Source organism: Pleurodeles waltl, chromosome 11 (assembly GCF_031143425.1).
Source record: "Pleurodeles waltl isolate 20211129_DDA chromosome 11, aPleWal1.hap1.20221129, whole genome shotgun sequence".
Classification (NCBI taxonomy): domain Eukaryota; kingdom Metazoa; phylum Chordata; class Amphibia; order Caudata; family Salamandridae; genus Pleurodeles; species Pleurodeles waltl.
Window position 1 is genome coordinate 66,745,987 of NC_090450.1, and position 14,624 is coordinate 66,760,610.

Genomic DNA, 14,624 nt, shown 5'->3' on the forward strand with positions numbered 1-14,624 from the left:
TCAGGCATGTGATTGGTGGACAGGACAGTATGAACTACTGGGGATTTGGGGAAAAGTAGTTTTTATATTTAAAAGCGTTTGCGTTTGATTGGTTTCTGCTTAATATTCAGTAAAGAAAGAGAAACATAATCCAAAGCATCCAATCCTGACATAGAATTACTTGAGGTTGCCATATCTAGAGTCATTGAGTTATAAAGTTTCATGGCAGATAAGTGCAGCTTTCGCCATCCAGTCCACAATTGATCCTCTCTGTGCTAGAAGTGAAAATCTTCATAGCGCTGTTGATTTTTGATCTTGGCTTCTCCTGGCTTCAATAGGTAACCACATATTAATATATATTCCCTTTGGACCCTGATGGACCACCCCCCAAACACTGTTGACTTAGCCCCAATGGCTTGCCCTCGGCCATCACTTGGCCTTATCCACAAGGGTAAAGTTGGCCATAAATATAAGCTTACCACCAAATTTACCTTTCTCACATCTGACACAAATTCACAAAGGGACTTCTGGCAGGCTTAAACCTAAGGACGTGTGTGGATACCTCTGCCATGTTATATTTGGAGAGTTCTTCTCACCCGTAAATCCCACTCCAGGGATGGGAAAGGGGTGTTCCAAGAAATGGTTAGTATTGCAAGTTTGTATATGCCTAAAAACATGTATGTTTCTGGGGAATCACAAACTCCTCTCATTTCAGTTTCCACCCAGGAAAGTGTTGGGTTTATACTCATGGCAAGAGCTTGCATAAACGTGTTTCCAGGGGGTAGGAGAATGGCTAATTTCTCTTGGACCTGGCATGCTTGATGTTGTCTTCCCTTAACGTTTTGCCTTCAGACCTCCTGTTTTTGCTGACTTCAGTTTTACCAGCCTTAGGACTCTACACACTTTACCACTGCTATCCAGATTTAAAGTGCTTGTGCTCTCTTCTTAACGCCTGTTATTTTGGCTTGTACCCAATTGGCATATTTAATTTATTTGTAGGTCCCTAGTAAAGTGGTACTACTTGTGCCCAGGGCCTGTAACTTACATTCTATCAGTGGGCATGCAGCACAATTTGTGCCACCGACTTAATTAGCAGTTTAAACATGACTCAGGCCTGCCATTCCAGCCTCTGTTGGCAGTGTTTGACCTGGCAAAGTAAACCTTTTACCAGAGCCAGAACTTTATTTTTAATGCCTATATCTCCCGTAGGGTAGGCCCTGGACAGCCCATAGGCCAGGGTGAATGTATTTAAAAGTAGAACTTGTACTTTTATTTTATGTCCTGGTAGTGCAAACCGCATAAACTAATTTTTCACTAATGTAAGGTCTGCCTTTCTCATGGGATAACATTGGAGTTACCTTATTACATTTTATAAGTGTAATTTCTAAATGTGAACAGGTAACTATTCATGTTTTGTGTCTCTGGAATTGTAAAGGAAAATCCTCACTTATGGTGAAGTAGGATTTAAAATTACAATTCTGACAATACCACTTTTAGAAAGTTGTCATTTTCTTGAGTTAGCCATGTGGTTCCTGCAGCCTGTCTCTGGAGCACATGACTGGGTGTAGTTCACAGTTGGACTTTGTGTAATTTTCTAGACAGCCACACACAATGATGAGCTTAGGCGTAACTGGGTGGGCCATCACTGGCAGGATGGTAGGAAGGATCTGGGCCAAGCCTCACTTATCCTTGAATAGGCTGTGTCCAGACTCCATACAAAGGGTTGTATACCCCCTGTAGTTAGTCTGAAGCCAGGGCCAGGAAGGTAGGGCATCTGTACACTTCAAAGGATTGCCTCTAGAAGCTTCTCCCCACTTCAGTGGCTCAACTGGGTCAGTCGGCCTGAACATGTGATTTTGTCCCAGTCCGGCACGGCCAGATATCCACAGTTTACACTAATTCCACCAAAATATTTTAAATTTACAACCCAATTTTTGACAAACCCCAAATTTGGTGGGGTGTCAGGGAAATAGTTTGCCCATAAAAAAGGGGCTTCTCCCCATGTGATTCTATTGCACCTATGTTGAATTTTCTGTTAAGGCAAACTCTATATAGAAGGAATGGAAGCCATTTTCAAAAGTCATCGAATCATCGGACTACTGCACCCACAAATCTGTGCTTGGTGCAATTTCCCAACCATATTACTATGTATGCTAGTGAGAAGGTAAAAGTAGTTAATGTTCAAAACACATAAATATAAACCTATAGGTGCAGATTCACTACTTCTTTTGTGAACAAGGCCCTTGTAAACAGCCTCGTAATGATCTCTTCTTTCCAGCGACATCCATTTAATTGACACTGATTCACCAAAATGCCAGGTCTAGAGGAAGTGATTTCAAGCACTCTTAACTATATCACACGGTTGACTCTAACACCTTTAGCTCCTTCATTTCTCCCTGTTTCCTTGGAAGGGGCTTAGGCAAGGAAAAAGTGTGAAAACTTCAGAAAGTAAATGGGGTTCTTAGTATGAAGTGTAATAGCATCAAGTCAATCACATCACTCAGAGATCTTCAGAATGGAGTCCTCCAAAAAGACAGATGGGAATTTTAAAGCCTGAGCCTGCACCATCCGTGTGTCTAGTTCCTGTAGATCTTTCAGTGCCCTTTGAACAGCAGTAGTCTATATATTCCTGCAAGCGTCCTCAAATCTCGTTCCCTGTGTGCTTGTCTGAGCCGGCTGCATCTGTTCCTGTGGACGAGAGCTTGTTCAATATGTGAGTTGATTCTGAGCCAAAGGCAGAGCTAACTATATTGTGGAACATTTTCCTGGCTGGATCCCAAAACTGATCAATCATTGCTTGTCTCGCCAGCTGCTCCCCATTCCATGAGCAGCCAGTCAGACGTGAAGCAGAGTGACTCACAAAAAATAATAGTGGTAGGCAGTGTCACTGCTTATGTCAGAAGAGCCATATAATATGATACCTTTAAAATAACATAGAAACATAACAGAGCAATGTGATTTTCACAGAGTGTTCTTGGATCAACAGGATGGCACCTTGCAGTAACAAAACTGTCCTGGTGAGCCAATCAAGTTCAGGCTCTTCTGCCAGGTTCAGTGAAGATAGGAATAGACTGAAGGTCAATGTGCTGACAAGATGATTTAGATTTAGACGTGCCAGGCTGTGGATGAGCCTGTCAGCAGAGAGTTTGTCAACTTGTGTCACTCTAGAGAATGATTGGCAAAAGCACCTCTTCTAGACTTTGAAGCTACTTAGATGCAAATGTAGTCCTGGTAAATTTGGAGTGTCATCCTGGGCTCCAGACCATTGCATTGGACCAGCAAATGTTATACACAGCCTTATGAGATCACTAAGCTGCAGTAGAAAGCACTACATTAAAAATAATGCATGGTGAGTCACAAAACTAGACATTACCCTAAGACTTCCAAATTCTTAATGATGTTTTAGTATGCCTTGCAAGAAAGATCACTTCTTGTTTCTCTGTTGGGAGAATGGTGATATGCAAAGTGTCTCCTAGCAATGATCCTTGTAGAATATATAAACACAGTGTCTAGAAGAGAGAAGTTATAAGGCAGAATTATTTTTAAGTGCTGGTACTAAATGGAGCGAAGGGGGAATTAGTGACAAAGGAGAGGAGATTGTACTATGGAATAAGTGCAAGAATTTTGTGGCACACCAATGATGTAGCCAACATATTTTTGGGACGAAATATTAAAATGTGATTGCTCAAATAGGTGCAGTGGTGAGATCCTGCCACTTACAGCTTAAAATTCTTCAGCTGACCGACCCCACCACCACCACCTCATCATAGCAGGCTGTATGATCAGTGTTTACTGCCAGTCTAGACTGTTGTGATGGACTCTCATTCGGATTCCCATAAACTCTAATTGGCCTATCGCAGAGGCATAGACACCAAATCCAAAGGTAGAGAATGTTTACATTCTGTCCTGGTGCAGCTCCATTATCTATCCATTAAACCAATTGGAAGGCACTCTGCATTGCTCATAAAGGCCCTTTAAAGTTTTGACCCACATTTTGACTCCTGCAGTTTACACTGGTACATACCCACATTTGACCTTTCATCTTCCACTCAGGCATTCCATCAGGAAATGCACCACTCAGAGCGTTGCGCCTTGAAGGCAGAACATTTATTATCCAGGTTCTTTCCTCTGGAATTCCCTACTTTTGAACCTTCAAACACAGGCCTTTTTTATTTTTTGAAGACTATCTAAAATGTAGCTGTTTGTAGTATAAGGAATTCAATTCACTATGTCTTCTGTCAATAACTGCTTTGAGGTCATCTAACACCGAGTAACACATGGGTATCCTTGTGCTAGGTGAAGTAAATAAATGATTAAAAAAATATACACTATCCAGTATTGATTCTAGGGATGTAGTATGAAAGAATTGTTGTGTCACATTTTTAAATAGGACTGTAAAGCTGAGTAATGTAACACGGGGGTGAATAGTGGGAAATATGCACTCGTGCACAGACAGTATAAATCAATACACACCACAAAATGTTTCTTTGAAGCAATATGGTTACAATAATATGGTTACACACAAATAAAATAATACAAAAATCAGGGTTGAGCACTTCAATTGCTGAGTTGCATTTATCAAACTTAAACCTTAAAGAGCTCTTATCATACCAACATATTCTGACACCAAAGCATTGGTGCATGTGTGAGGATACTTTAAAGTCTAAACTTAGACCAAAAGTCTAACTTTACCACGAGTAAAGTTAGACTTTAGGTCTAAACTTATACTTTTGGTCTAAGATTACCTTTGTGAATCGGGCCCTTTGTCTACAGGATCTTTCCTTAACTGCAGACTCACCGTCCAATTGCCTTTGTTCTGACAGTGGTCATTTGATGTATCACCTACGATAAATATAGTCAATAAGTGGTCTCTACACAAAAACAGGGACAAGCTGCAAAGAGTGCAACCTTAGCATCACACATCATTCTTGGTCTAAAAAGAACAGTTCACAACCTCATCTGCACTGATGGACAACTCACCATCTACTGGTTAAGCAGAAAGTCCCATTTGCCTTGCATTATGGAATGTCCCTTTCTTCAATCTTGTAGAGATTAATTCAGTTTGGGGAAAGTTCTGCGCTCTCACGAGGCTTACCCTTGTGAACTCCTTACATTTTCATTTTTCCCTTGAGGCAGATTCTGCAACATAATCTAAAGGCTCCTCAGCCAAGCTTACGACTTTAAATGGTATGTGTCCACTGTCTGCTATTCCATACTTTTCCCCTCATCTACAAACACTAGTTATGTTATGTTATGTTATGTTATGTTGTGTTGTGTTATGTTATGTTGTTATTTTTATTGAATGCACAAAATCATGTGTAGGGTTTCAGGGCACTGAGAAGGATCTGAATCAACAATGCTAATGACTTTACCATGCTAATGAGTGTAGTTTGTTCAATTAAAGAACATAAGGGAAGTCTTTCGAGCTGTCCAATGGGAGCGAGTTCCACAACCCAAGCTTTAAAGTATCCTCACATATGCACCAATGCTTTAGTTTCTCTTCAGAAAAAGTATCACCTGACAGAAATATTGTGGCCTAAATATCGTTTACAAAAACATCATCCGAATGAGTGTAAATGTTTTATCATAAACTCTAATGGACCTATTTTTCCATGTTTTCCATTAACACAGTATTTCTGTGGCAAGATATGTTGGCTACAATATCATGGTTCCACCCAATAAAATAATTCAAAAATCAGGGTTGAGCACTTCAAACTCTGAGCTTCCTTTATCAGACTAAATCCTTGAAGAGCTTTTATCTAGCCAGCAGGTATTGACACTACAACAAAAGATCAGGACAGGACGAGGTCATTAACTTGTGCTGCAGATAATAGATGGATGGACCGGTGTTCTCCACCCAGTTGGTTTGTAACAGTGATACTGGCAGATTAAATTGTGTGTTATTCTCCAGTTCTCAATAGGACATGGCTTCTTATTATAGAATAGGAACAATGTGATGAAAGAAATCAAGTGTTATGCAATGACACCCTTCCACCTGTGAGGAAATGCCTTCATCTGAAGCATTAATACAATATTTATGTTGCAAGATGTTTTGGTTACAATAGCATGGTTCCAATCAATAAAATAATTCAAAAATCAGGGTTGAGCACTTCAATCTCTGAACTGCCTTTATCAGACTAAATCCTTGAAGAGCTTTTATCTAGCCAGCAGGTACTGACAGTACCATAAAAGATCAGGATGAGGTCATTACCTTGTGCTATAGATAATGGAGTGACATGACTTTATTATCAAATCTAAATGTGGGGCTGAGACAACTTCAATTTTTTTCTGTATGTAAGATCATTTTCTTTGCAGTTCATATCTCATGAAAAGAGACATATTACTTTGCTGCATTTGGGAAGCAGCAGGACGTCTGGAGAATATTTGAATTACATATAGGTACTCAAGATGATGTGCTTAACTTGAAAGTGGCAATGAATCTTGGAATTGTGAAAATTGGTGGATGTCCCATGTAGAAAAAGTTAAAGGTACTTTCGAAACTCACATAACAATTTACATTATATCATGCCCTGGGTAATGGGACTTTTTGCTTAATATTAGAACTTGGCACTACATTTAGAAAAAAAAAATTCCAGTGGCCTATTCTAAAAGAATCGCTACCTGTGAATGTTCACTGGACAGAGGGAACACGTCCCTGTGCCTCTCATCTTGCCTATGCTGATCACATACTGTACAGGGACAAAATATTACCCAATGGCACCCCTAAGTGTGATTCAAGTGCCTACTGATTTGAACCAGTCTATCAGGGTCTTCAGAAAACAGTCAATAAAATAACTATATCATTGAAGCAGACCCTGGCTAAACTGCCCCTTGGCTCTAGGGCAAGGACTACCAGCACGACTTCCAGACATTGAATTTGGATAATTTCAATTGCGGTGGTGTGCACTACCAGCCCCCTTCCAAATAGCTGCCAGTGGTTCAAACAGGAGACCCCTTCCTGAATACTAATCATTTTCTACATCCTTCAAAGTTGTGTCAGGCAAGTGCATGTTTCCTAAAGGTGCTGGATTCCCTAATTTGTTAGGTGCATGCAAATTCTTACAGAAGATAAAAAAAAATTGACATCTAGTGCAATATGGAATAATAAGATGACTATCTTTTTAATTGCAGGCAATAGCCATTCTATTAAGTCTATAGAGGTATAGATGTCACTGAAGAGCAGAGGCTAGTGCTCAATTTGTGCCATTATTTACCCATGCTCGTCACTGGCACCTTTTTCTAAACAGCTGCATATATTTATTCACCATCATGGTGGTGCTGTGTAGATATATTTTAGCAGAAGTCCTCAGTGGCAATTTTAATTTTAATACAGGTAGGTACTTCTGTCACTGGCATTCAGCAGCAGGGGCAACAGCTGGGGCAGTGCCAGCTGCAGTGGACTCCTGAGAAATATTTGGAATCCCAGCGAATTAAGCTCTGACCCTTGCACTGCAAATGATCCTCTTCCCTCAGGCCTGCCCTAGCCAGCTCCTGGATACTATCATGGGTGATGAGCTGTACTTTACAAATCCACATAACATGACATCAAATAATATAACATAACATCAATTAACATAACAATGTTAGTCCTGTTTTGCCCATAGTGCTAAAGATTTAGTAAAAATTCTATCTCCAGAAGTGCAAAAGATATTCCTTCTGCTAAATGCATTTGCTGGTGGTTGTTAGGTGGGCTGTGATACTACAGTCTGATACAGAGTAAAGGATAGAAGTTTCCATGCATGCATACCTTTTGGAATCAACATGCATAACAATATAATTGCTATCTCACTACTTTACAACGTAATTAAGCTAATGCACAAAATCTTGTCTCAAATATGTTCGCATAGTATTATCTGTACACATTCAAGTTTTATTTATCCGTTCTTCTGTTAGGCTGCCCTCAGCCTCTTTTTCCATCCTCTCCCTTTGTCTTGCTTTTAGTGTTCTGTATTGTGCCTTTTTCGCTTTCTGTTGCTTTTAGTGTTCTGTATTGTGCCTTTTTCGCTGTCTGCGCTCTCTTCTATTTTTTTCCCCATTTTCTTGTTTGATCTATCATTCATTCCTCTCACTCTCGCTTCTCTCTCTCCTCTCACGCTATCTCCCCACCGCTGCTACCCCTGCGGCCTGCCCCCCTTTTTCGTGCTGGTTTCCTGCTCCCGCCTCCCAGCTGTCATCTCCTCTTTCCTCCCCACTTAATGGCAGCCGCGTGCAGCAGGCGCGTCTAAGACAAGCTCGTCTGCACCCGTCTGCGACCCGACCGCGACCAGTGCCAGGACCCCTGGACCTGCCACCTCTACACTCCAGCAGCTCTCATCGCACTCAACCCAGGACGCAACAACTGCAAACAGGCATCACCAGCTGACACCCACGGACCATTCAGCTGCCTCCGCTGCCACCAAACCCACACCACCACCAAGACCTTAGACCTGGCACAAGCCACCCGCAACAACACATCGACTCTGAAAACTCTGAAATGCATTCTCCTCAACATCCGCTCCCTCCATAAACACACTACCGAAATATGGGACCTCCTTGGCAGCACCAACCCGGACGTTGCTTTCCTCACCGAGATGTGAACAAACACCACCTCGGGCCCAGACATTGTCATCGCCATTCCCCAAGGATACAAGATCACCCTGAAAGACCGCACCAGCCGCCCCGGTTGGGGAATTGCCATCGTCCACAGGTCCGACCTCCATCTCAGCGCACACTCCGAAGACTCTGAAGACTCCACAAGCCTGATGGAACACCTTCACTTCAAACTACAGACCAGCCTGACACCCACCCTCAGGGGAACCCTCATTTACCGCCCACCCCGACCCCACGCACCCTTTGTCGATTCCATCACTGACTGCATCATCGCACAAGCCATCACAGCTACCAACTACACCCTGCTGGGAGACCTCAATTTCCACCTCAACAACCTACAAGACCCCAACACCACACCCCTACTAGACAACCTCCACAACATAGGGCTTCGAAAGATCGTGACAGAACCAACGCATTCAGCAGGACACACCCTCGACCCCATCTTCACAACAGAAATTCCATTACCTCAGTTACACCTCCGAAGTCCCATGGACAGACCACTGATGCATCCATTTCACCTTCAACACACCCACCGTCATCAGACCCCTGCACCAACCATCACATAGAAGCTGGACAAGAATCACCGGCACCCAGCTCACCGTCGCCCTTGCCAACTCCGCCCCCACCATCGCACACAACGACGACCCGAACAAAGCATCACGCACCTTTCACAAATGGATTGCCGAGTGCGCCAACACAATTGCTCCCCTCAAAAAGAACAACGGCACCCACGCCAAGAAAGCCACCTGGTTCACCCCAGAAATCCGAGAATCCAGACGCACTTGTTGCCACCTTGAGAAAATCTGGAGAAACACCAAAATCACAGAAACCCAAAGCAACTTCAGAGCTGCCACCACCGCACACCACCAAATAATCAGAAACACCAGAAAGAAAGCTATACAAGATAGAATCTCCTGACACACACACATAACAGCAAGGAACTCTTCAGCATCATCCAGCCAACAGTGAAACAACTGACATCCCACCCTCACAGGACCTCGACGACAGACTCAACACCTACTTCCACCACAAAATCAAGACCATCTATAACAGCTTCAGCTAGGACAACCTACGCGCAGAACACCCTCTACCAAAACTCGACACCAACAAACCAACAATCACCAACTGGCCCCCCCACCACCAAAGACACTCTGAAAACAATGAAGTCCATACACTCTGGGGCCCCCAGGGACCCATGCCCCCACCACATTTTCAACAGAGCCACAGACACCATCAACCGCTCTCTAGCTGCCGCCTCCTTCCCCGACGACTGGAAACATGCTGAGATCAACCCCATCCTCAAGAAACCCTCGGCAGATCCCACCGACCTTAAAAACTTAAGGCCAATTTCCCTACTACCATTTCCTGCGAAATTCATCGAAAAACCCGTCAACAGCCAGCTTGCCACTTTTATCGAAGACTACAACATCCTCGACATCTCCCAATCTGTATTCAGGAAAAACCATAGCATCGAAACGGCCCTCCTGGCAGCAACAGACGACATCCACTCCCTGCTGGACAGGGACTCATCCTGCTAGACCTTTCGGCGGCCTTCGACACAGTCTCCCACCACACCCTGATACGAAGACTTCACGAAGCCAGCATCAGAGACAAGCCCTCAACTGGATCCAATCCTTCCTCTCTGGCAGAACTCAATGAGTGGGACCCACCCCCTTCCTAGCAGACCCCAAACCTACCACCTGCGGAGTTCCCCAGGGATCCTCCATCAGCCCCACGCTATTTAACGTCTACATGGCCTCGCTAGCCGCATTCGTCAGAAGCTACGGATTCAACATCGTCTCCTACGCCAACAACACCCAACTCATCCTCTCCCTATCCAATGAACCGAACACAGCCAGACACAACTTCGCAAAGGCATGGAAGCAGTCACCAACTGGATGAGAAACAGCTGCCTTCAACTAAACGCAAACAAGACAGAAGTACTAATCATGGGCCCTCAACCCGACGCGTGGAACGACTCCTGGTGGCTAACCACCCTCGGAAACCAGCCCACCCCCACAAGCCAAGCCCTCAACCTCAGGATCATCCTGGACTCCAAACTCAACATGAACCACCAAATCAACTAAGTCACCTTCACCTGCTTCCGCACCCTCCGCCTCCTGCGCAAGACTCTCAAATGGATCCCCCTTGGACATAGAAAGACCATCACGCACGCCCTAATCACCAGCAGACTGGACTACGGCAACACACTCTACATCAGATTCAACATGAAACTCACACGCAAACTACAGAACATCTAGAACGCCGCCACCAGACTGGTCCTCGACCTGCCTCGACACTGCCACATCTCGCAACACCTACGCTACACCCCTCCTCAACTTCATGAAGGAGCTGAAGACATGGCTTTTTTAAGGACCACCTCAATGATGGATGCTACACCACCCCCCCCCCCAGCACCTTGAGACCCTTGTGGGTGAATAGTTGCGCTTTACAAACACTGATTGATTGATTTTTTAATTGTATTTTTGATTTTTGTGCACTTTTATCTTGACTTGCATGTGTCCAAAACTCACCCAAGCAGAAAAACTGATTTGCTAAATATTTCCCCCCTCCCCTGCGATGTTAGCTGCCTAGTACATGCAGATACTGCCTCTACATCTGACCAGAAAAAGAAATGAAGAGCCTGATGTACAAAGTGATTCAGCACTCTCAAATTTTGAATTACAAGGTTTGTGAGTGCCTGCAACTTTTTCTGAAGTACTAACCTCATTATGTGATTCAGAATAGTCCTTCTAAAAGCAAAATGGACTAAACAACCATTCGATAACACAGTTTGGAAGGGACATGCTAATGGCACCCCTTACAAATTGATAACTTACATTTTGGAATCAATGAAGCAGCTTTTGGGGGAGTAAGCGGTGGCCTGGGGGCGATTGTTCACTCTCACTGAAGTTTTCCAAAATAGGAAACCTTTTTTTTTTTTAAACAACCCACATTCCTTAAAAGAATCTGGGCTGCTTAAAAAAAACAAATGTTTTCCAATTTGGAAAGCAATCACTGGGGTGGAGGTCTGTTGTCCCTTGTAGGTCACTATCCCTATGACTGTAGCCGATCACAAAATGTCACAAATTGTGACCTTACTAACCAATGTTGATTAAGCAGGTTATTCAGCGAACCAAGCAATTCAGTATTTTGTGAACCAACGCATTTATGCATATGTCGGCTTGTAGAATCAGATTGCATTTGCATTTGCGTAATTCGCAACCACTTTTTGCAGATGCAATCTTTCTACATCAGGAGCAAAAATCTTCATCTTATAAGGCAATGGAAGAATGCGTCAAGACAGACAGAACTGAGGATCAGTAAGGGACCAAAACGAAAACACATCAATACGAAAGAAAAAGCGTCAGTTCCTTTTTTTAATCATTGGAGTCTGACGTATTTGCATTCTTCATCGTTATAATCTACGAAAGCATTTGTGGAGCCATTTGCTCATTTCTGACATGTATGTTGCGTCACTTAGTGGTCTCTAAAGAAATATTTTAAACAAAACCACACAGTTCGTCTTCTGTATCATCGTTTTCTTCTACGGCCCATTATAAGTTAGGTGGTGAGATATTAGTGCATGCTTTTATGCATTAATTTTGCTCAGCATTACTTTCCCTTCTCTTCTCCACTGACTGTACTTGGGGATGGACGGCTTCCCCAGCATCTTATGTCAGTGCACAGTGCTAAGAGATTGACAGACTATGGCCTGTATTTAAGAAAAGGTGGTGCATCATAGCTGTTGCGCCACTTTTTCTACACCTCCCTACCGGCACCTAATGACACCATGGTTGCGCCGTATTTATGTAACGGCACAGCATGGCTGTTGTTAGCACAATAGTGTCAACATTTTTGACACTATTGTGGCACTTGGCATCAATAGCGTCGAAAATGTTGTCGCTAGTTTAGCAAAGTGCAAGGAGACCATAGGTTTCGATAGGAGCATCTTTTTAATGCCTGCCCCTAGCAGGCGTTAAAAATAAGACCAAAAATGGTCCAGCGAAATCTGTTAAATTTCACTGTGCCATTTTTCCAGCGCAGGCATAATGTGGTGCAAAGGGTTACAGAGTAGCACAATGCATGCATTGCTCCAATTTGTAAATATGGCGTGTGGAAAAAGCCACTTTAACACCGTCTTAGCATCAAAAAATGATGCTATTGTGGCACAGAGGTGGCACAAGTGGCTCTTAAATATGCCCCTTTATATCTAGAGCAGGTCTACTTGGCTGATTCTGTTGCCAACCTCCCAATTTGTTCTTGCTTTGGTGCCAGTATTGGTATCTTGGTCAGCATAATTGCAGTCAGGTCTGTAGCAATGGTGGTGCCCAAAATCATTTATATTTCTTACGCCACTTTGCTTAAGAATTCTTTCACTATAGGTAAAGCCTACACTAAATACAAGCAATCCCATCTATTGCTGAAGCATTAGGACATCCAAGGAGATATTTCAGACTGAATTTATGAATTTGCTGCATCATGTAGCCTCAAATAAATAATTCATATTAGATAAGTTGAAATCTCGCAAGAAGCAAAACTTAGTTCACTATTCAAACAAGTCACTTTCCACACTTCCTCGAATATTTGGCATTTGATCAGACACCCATCTTTCTTAAACCTCTTTCCATGTTGTAATGCATGCCTTCTGCACCAGTAAACATGTTAACATTCTGCACTCACTGTTTGTTAGGGAATAGCTGTATTGGACCTTTCTGCAGGGTCATCTCAAACATTTTGCCTTCACACTCCTGTTTTCTGACCCTTTTTTGTTGGATTTTAGGACTCTGTGCAATGTACCACTGCTTATCAGTGCTAAAGTGCTTGTGCTCTCTCCCCTTTGAACATGGTAAAATCGGCTTACATCGAATTGGCCTGTATGGTAAACTTGTAAGTCCCTAGTAAAGTGGTACTCCTAGTGCCCAGGGCCTGTAAATTAAATGCTAATAGTGGGCCTGTAGCATTGATTGTGTCACCCACTTAAATAGTCCTTAAAACATATCTCTGGCTTGTCACTGCAGCCTATGTGTGCAGTTTTTAAACTGCCATTTTGACCTGGCAAAATAAACCTTTTGCCATGCCCAAACCTTCCTTTTCAGAATATATACATCACCACTACAGTAGGACCTGAACAGCCCGGAAGGCGGGCTGCAGTTTTTCTAAAACAGTGGAAATATACTCTTAGGTTTTACATGTCCTGGCATTGAAAATCATTGGAATTACTTTTTCATTACTGTAAGGCCTATCTCTCCCACGGGATAACATTAAAGATACCTTATTACACCTAATAAGCTTTAACTACCAATTGGGAGCGGGTGGACAGCTTGAGCTTGGAATCTAAAGAGTTGTAATTAAAAGCCCTGTTTAATGGTAAAGTCAGATTTTTAGTCACAATTCCGAAAATGCCACTTTTAGAAAGGTGGCATTTTCTTGTCCTAAACATTTGATGCATGCAGACTGATCCTGGTTCACATGGCTAGGTGTAGCTTGCCGCTGGTCTTTGTGTATTGCTTCCAGATAGTGAAACGAAGGAAAGCTAGATGTTGGCAGTATGGGCCGTTTTGAGTTAACAAGGGGGAGAATCTGTCACCTACCACACCTGCACATCACAAAGGCTCTGCCTGAGAACTCATACAAAGGGTTTCACAGTGGTCATTTGTGACCCCAAACAAGCTGGGACCATGGTAGAGATGAAGGAGATTTCTGACTCCTCTTAGGGGTAGAAACTTTTAGAATCTTCCTCTACTTGAAAGAGGACACCAGGTATAAATATTGAACCCTTGGACCCAACTCTTGAGTACACTTCTGTATCTGTGGACTCAGCAAGGAAGAAGGATTGTTGTGCTGCTGAAAGCACTGCTACTCTGCTGAACTGCGGCCCAGAAGGACTTCTGCCCAACTGTGCTGACCTGCTGCTCTGCTGCATTCTTGTCTGGGTAAAAATGTCTGGAACTGCATTTCTAAACCCGGGATGCCAGAGTAAATCCATGGGCTTATTGGCTCGCCTCCTGATCTGTAGACTCAGGGAAAGAACAGGCTTCCAAGAACCTGGATTC

General features: G+C 43.2%; 1 protein-coding gene across 5 annotated transcripts in view; it reads left to right on the plus strand.

The window, feature by feature from the left end:
• Positions 1-14,624, plus strand: part of KCNMB2 (potassium calcium-activated channel subfamily M regulatory beta subunit 2) — a 471,865-nt gene that overhangs the window by 340,446 nt on the left and 116,795 nt on the right. The window lies entirely within an intron of this gene.